Raw genomic sequence first — 6,655 nt, forward strand, 5'->3', positions numbered from 1 at the left:
CCCATGCTGGACTCTACCTGGGATGAGGGACTCCTGGAGGGGCTGGGTCATGGTGGGCTTTGATTTGACTTTAGAACCCAGAAGTTAACAGCTGAGTGTGACTGGGGCAAAACTAATGAACACCAAGAAGACCAAGCAGCTCTGGAATTCTTTTCCTCAAAGAAGGTCTGGCAGCTTCCTGGGCTCCCGGTCGCAGAGCCAGGTCAGGGTCCTGGGGCAAAAGAGGCCTGGGAAGGGGGCGGGGAAGCAGGAAGAGAGCGGGCACCAGTTTCAAGGTAGGGGACTGAACACATACTGCAATCTTGATTCTCCTGGACCAAATTCTAGTAGATGTAATAAAAACCAATCAAACACACAAACACCACACATCATTCCATTCGAGGAAGACTAGAAACGACAGGATTCCAGCAGACAAAGCAGATGGGAGATCGCACTTAGAAACCTCGAAGCAGGGCGCGTGAGGGAGAGTTCTGCGTGGAGCTCCACGCTGAGAGGTGGCACAAACAGCAGAAGGACCACAGGGGCTGCTGACAACGTGATTAGTTGAGGTTCCATGTGGGGAGCCCCAGGTGGATGGCGCACATCCTCCTTCTCTCCATGGGCCAAGGGGCAAAGGTGAGGATGGCTGCCTTTAGATGAGAACAGTGGGAATGGCAGCGTGGATCAGAGACCAGGCAGCGCTTTAGGTGGCTGGCAACACTGGGCAGAAACAAAAAACATCACTGCTCAGGTGAGGAGCCATCAAAATGCCGCATGTGGTCCCCTCTTCCCTCTCTCACTGAAACCCTCCAAGCCAGCAGCAGTACCCACCCAGCTGTTTTGCAAAGATTCTCAACTACTAAGGCAAAGAGACAAGATGAAACAAACAGGTCAATTTGGGAAGAATTGACATTTCAACAAATGTTGATCCACGAACAAATACATCTCTCCATTTATTTATGTCTTTAATTTCTCTTAGCCATGTTTTGTAGTTTTCAATACAGATCTTGCACATCTTTTGTCAGATTTACCCCTAATTATTTAGTATTTTTGATACTATCATAAATATAAATTTATATTATATTATACATGGTATTATTACCTTAAATTTCAATTTCTGATTCTTTGTATTTTGGCTTTGTGTATTGCAACCTTACTAAACTCACTTATTCTCATAGCTTTTTTGTAGATTCTTTGAGTGTCTACTTAAGTGACCAGATTGTATATAAAAAAGTAGCTTTACTTCTTCCTTTCAAATTTGGATATTTTAATTTCTTATTCTTGACTCATTGCACTGATAGAACTTCGGTACAATGTTTAATAGAAATCACAGGAGTAGACGCACTTGCTTTGTTCCTGGCCTTAGGGAGAAAGTACTCAGTCTTTCACCAGTATGATGTCAGTGATAGGTTTTTGGTTTTTTCTTTTGTAGATGCCCTTCAGGTTTGAGGAAGTTCTATTCCTGGTTTGCAGAGAGGTTCTAAAAAAAAAAATCAGTAACAGATGTTGATTTTTTTTTCAAATGATCTTTCTGCATCTAATGAGAAATCATACTGTTTTTCTGTTTTTCTTTCCTAGTTATGGCAAATTTCATTGCTTGATTTTCAAGTGTTCAGCCAACCCTTACTTTCCTGGGATAAATTCCATTTGGTCATGACTTGAGAGGAGGATGAACGCCTATTCCCCCAGATGTGCCCCTTTTATTGAGTGGAGACGTGTGTACAGGGCAAAGGTAAAGGGGTCACGGTGAGGATGGTGGGAGATTCATACGCTGGAGTAGAGAGACTCTGCGGTTACAATCTGGGCTCATCCATTCTTTGTTTCCCACCTGTCCCCAACAGTGGGTCCTCATCCATTGGGGAATCTCCATGTATCTCTGTCAAGACAAGAACTTCCCCTTGGGACATGATACTCTAGTTCTCAGGGCAGAGGAACAGACCTGTTGTTTCTACTCCCAAACCTCCAAGATAACATACCCCCATGCAAACTTCTGGCCTTGAAGAGCTGTTTCCCTGCCTTGCAATCCCTGCAGGACAGGCACTGATCTGATGAGGGCAACACCCTGCAGAGAGGAGGGCACAACTGGGAAGCTCTCCTTAGCCCCACCCTCTGCCCCTCCCTCCTCCCTTCTCAGTCTGTCTTCCCCTCACCATGTCCCAGGCTCCTTCTGTCTCCCTGGGGGTTTCCCACAGCTCTTGTTATTTTCTGCTCTCCAACAATTTCACTTCTATGTCTCACTTCTGTGATATCTCCATGGTCAAGTTTGGCTGATGGATTCTGCAGCCCATGTTCATTCTGCTTTGCCTGAAATCAGGGCTAACATCTGTATTTCAGGAACAAGAAGTCTTCTGGTAATGGAGAACTTAACTGCAATACTAGATGCATAAAGATAATGGAGCAGTATTTTCCAAGTGCCAAAGAGCAAGAAATTTGAACTTGAAGTCTATACTTAGTCAAACTATCAGCCACATTACCAAAGCCTCCCACAGAAGAAGCCCTTAATCCCCAGTGCTACGTATGCCAAGGTTACCACTTTGATCTTTGGTAATGTTTGGTCTCATATTAAGAAACCAAGGCAAACATAATCTAAAACTGCTGATTATGTAAAACAAACCAAAGTCTGCTACTTTTGGTTAAGGTGGAGGGAGAGACAATTAGTTCTTCTCTGATAAAATTGTTATATTTTCCTGGTAAAACTATCAAACCGAGGGGCATTGATTTTAAGTAAAAGCATCCTCCTCCTCAGCCCTTTCAGTTCCATTCCTCACTGGTAATAGGCTTCTGTGCCTGCTTCTAGAATTTCCTATGCATTTTTATATTTATTTATTTATTTTTGGGGATGCTGATCCTGGGATCAAACCATCTGTGCATTTTAAGATATGGGTGTGGGCGTGTGTGTGCATGGTGTGTATGTGTGTCTGTGTGTTTTGCATGAATTCCATCATGCTGCATACAATCTTTTCTAACTAGCTCTGTTCCTTCAGTAATACATCTTTCTGTATTGCTACATATAGACCTCCCTCATTTGTTTTAAAAGCTGCATAAAACATTACCATTAGGTGGATGTACCACAATATGGCAACATTTTTTGATGGCTCTTTGACTTGTTTCTAGTCTTTTGGCTGTTGCAAATGAGACTGAAATGAACACCCTTGTGCAGATATCTTTCTGTTTTCCTAAGAATGCATCTGAAGGAAAAATTCCTTCCTAGAAGTAGAATTGCTGAGTCAGAGCAAGTCTACATTTTGGATTTCGACTGCCATTGCCAAATTGCTCTCCCATGGCGTGGAACCAATCTACGCTTATTTTTTCACATGGTTACTTACACCGGCATTATCAGTCCTTTTAAATTTTAACCAGTCTGATTGGTAAAGATGCTGTTGAATTCTTTTACTTTTGAGTTTAGGGCTTCTCATTTTTAGTGCTACTTTGTAGAACTTTGTCTCATGGAAGCTTACCACCCATCCCCCACCCCCACCCCCAATAACCACAAGTATAAATGGGGTTTACTGAATAACCATTAGACATTTGCATAATCATGTAATTTAACTTGTCTTTACCTTTACCATACACCCTAAACAAATTTGGGAACCATGCTTTGAAACTAACGTAAGTTTGAATATTCACTTAAATTTTTAAAAATCTTATTCATTAAATAAAGAGTGCGACCTTTCAGAAGGTTAAAAATGTCCAATGCTTTTCAGATCTATGAATCTATCTTCTAAAGAGAACAAAAAGAAGCATACTAAAATTTTTTTTCTTTAAAAATGCTTACCTTGAAAGCTTTTAAGGGAAAGAGAATGTTTATAAGTTCTGTGGAGAAACTTAAAGACCAAATCTGGATACATTTTTCAAAAAGAAAGTATTTAGGAACAAACCTAACAGGAAGGTAAAACAATAACATTTCAATGAAGAATATAAAGATAGAAAGATAAAATGATGTACTTTATTATTAAAGAATGTAAACTCCATGAGAGCAAGTAATTTGTTAATTGCTTTATTCCCAGTGCCCAGAACAGTGCTGGCACAGAGCTGCTCAGTAAATACATGCTGAATGAATGAATGCACATGGATGAGAAGATTTCATGTCATAAAGATGCCAATTGTCACCAAATTTATGTATACAATTAATACAATACCAATAAAAATCTCATTTGGATTTCTGATGGAACTAGACAGGAAAAAATTCACAAGAGAAAGAAAATGTGTTAGAATGTTGAAGATTCTTTTTGGAAAAGAAGAATAGGAAGGAGAATTTATCTTGCAAGAAATCAAAACATTAGAAAGTTATGGTAATTGTAATCATGAGATATTGACAAACGAATCGATAAACAGTAAATCAGTAGAATAGAATAGTTTAGAAATAGATACACATTTATGGTCAGTGATAAAAGTAGTGTCTCAATTCAGTGGAGAAATGACAGATTATTCAATTAAAGACATTGGGACAACTGGTTATCCATTTGGAAAAAAATGAAAGTAGTCCTCTACCTTACACTATTCACACACACGAAATTCAGACATTTTAGCAATCTGAATGTGAAAAATCAAAGTAATAAGGTATTAGAAGAATATACGGGAGAATATGTTTATGATTTTGAAAAAGGAAGAAATCCTCTTAAACAAGTCTGAAAAGGAAAATCTACAGAGGAAAAGATTGATAAATTTAACCACCTCAAAATTAAGACCCTATGAAAAACATAAGTGAAAAATGACAAACTGGAAAAAACATTAGCAACATACATGACAGCTGACAGATTACTGTTTATCCGGAATACATAATAATTTTGCACATCAATAAAAAGAGTGATTATCAATATGAAAATAGACAAAACTAAACACAGGAAATTTACAGAAAAGGTAATACAAATACAAAGATGCTTAATCTCACTATTAATTGAGGAAATAAAAAAAATAAGAATCACAATAATGTGATTCCAATCTTTGCCTATGAGAATTTTAGTTTGGAGGACAGTTTGGTAATATCTATTAAAAAATTTTTTTAAATTTTTACTTATTTAATTAATTTTTTGTGGCAGAGGTAATTAGTTTTACTTATTTATTTATTTTTTGGAGGAGGTACTGGGGATTGAACCCAGGACCTTGTGTATGCTAAGCATGTACTCTACCACTTGAGCTGTACCCTTCCCGCTATTAAAAATTTTAAATGCACAAAACCTATGGCCCACCTCTCAGTCTTTACCCTGGAGAACACTTGTGTGTGTGCACAAAGAGGCTCTTGCTACAACATTTTTAATAGTGAAAAATGGGAAAAGTCAACTTCCATCAATAGAAGAATGGTCGCATAATGGGAGGTGTAGGTTACTCAACTAAAGAATACTAGGTAACAGTTAAAAAAGTGAGATAGTTCTCTAAGTAGTTCATGATAGATCTGCAAGAGGTATGGTTGCGTGAGAGACGTATGCCTCTCAACAGTATGTACACTGTGACATCATTTATGGAAAAAATAAAGGGGGAAGGATATTTCCCACAGGTCTATATCTATGAATGAATGTAAAGTGAAAAGATTTGGAGGGACAAACACAAAAATGACAACAGCGTTTATGGCTCAGCAGTGGGGGGAGGGGAATGTAGTAGTTGGAAATGGTGTAATAACCTGATCTAGAGGGATCTTTAAAGTGATCTGTGATATTTCACATTGTAACTGACTATACTTTAATAAAAATAAACGGACAAACAAAGTGATCTGTGATATTTTAATTTCATTTGAAACATATCCAGGTGTTAGTTACCTGCATAATTCAAAGTTAATTTTTAAAACTTCAAAGAGAGAGAAAACAAGGTCTTTGGGCTGGGTGCAATTGGTGTGTCAGAGGTGTCTTTGCCCCTGTCCCTTCCCCAGCTTCCAAAGCCTCCTTCACTCCAACCACACACACACAGGAAATCTGGCTGCAATTCCAACTGAAACAGTGTTAAGAAAGAATGAACTGTTTTGCAAGCAGTAGCAGAGAGAGCCCGTTATCCCACAGACAGTTGGACTTCACCCTGGGGGTGGGGATGTTTGGGAAGGTCAGTGGGGGAAAGGAAGGTAGGGGTGTGGGTGGGGAGACTCCCTCAAAGGACTGTAGTCTTAGATGTGGCAGTTCCAGCAGTGCCCTCCAGAGGCCACCCCCAGGATGGGGAGCTAGCGGGTTATCTGCGGGACAAGGCTTGTCTGAAATACCTCCTCAGGCAGACATGGTCTCCTTCTGGTTACTCTGCATGCTGAGAAGCCCTTTGAGCCTCAAATACACCTGTGCCAGACCAATAAGGCTTAGATGAGAAATCAGCAGAAGTACAGACCAGGCGGCCTTGGAGTGACCTCATTTGGGCCATTCTTAGTTGGTCAGAAACAGGGTAAAATCACGGAGCATCTCGAACTTCTGCACACAAATGCAGGCCCACAGCCCAACAAAAGGCAGGTGGTTTGGGGATTACACATCTTGAGAATTCTCCCCGCTCCACATGGATAGTGAAAGGCATTTTAACATCATTCTTTGAAAAAGCTTTAGTTTTTCAAACTGCCTCATCACCGCCCATGAAAAATCAGGGCATGTCTCCTGACGTCCATGAATCACTGCAATGCTTCCTGCCTGGCACTTGGCCTCTGGGGCCTGTCCCCTCGGTGCACCTACCATTCGGCTGCCCAAGTTAGCTTTCCTACTATTTTCTTTAT

Source organism: Camelus ferus, chromosome 16, assembly GCF_009834535.1.
Source record: "Camelus ferus isolate YT-003-E chromosome 16, BCGSAC_Cfer_1.0, whole genome shotgun sequence".
Taxonomy (NCBI): domain Eukaryota; kingdom Metazoa; phylum Chordata; class Mammalia; order Artiodactyla; family Camelidae; genus Camelus; species Camelus ferus.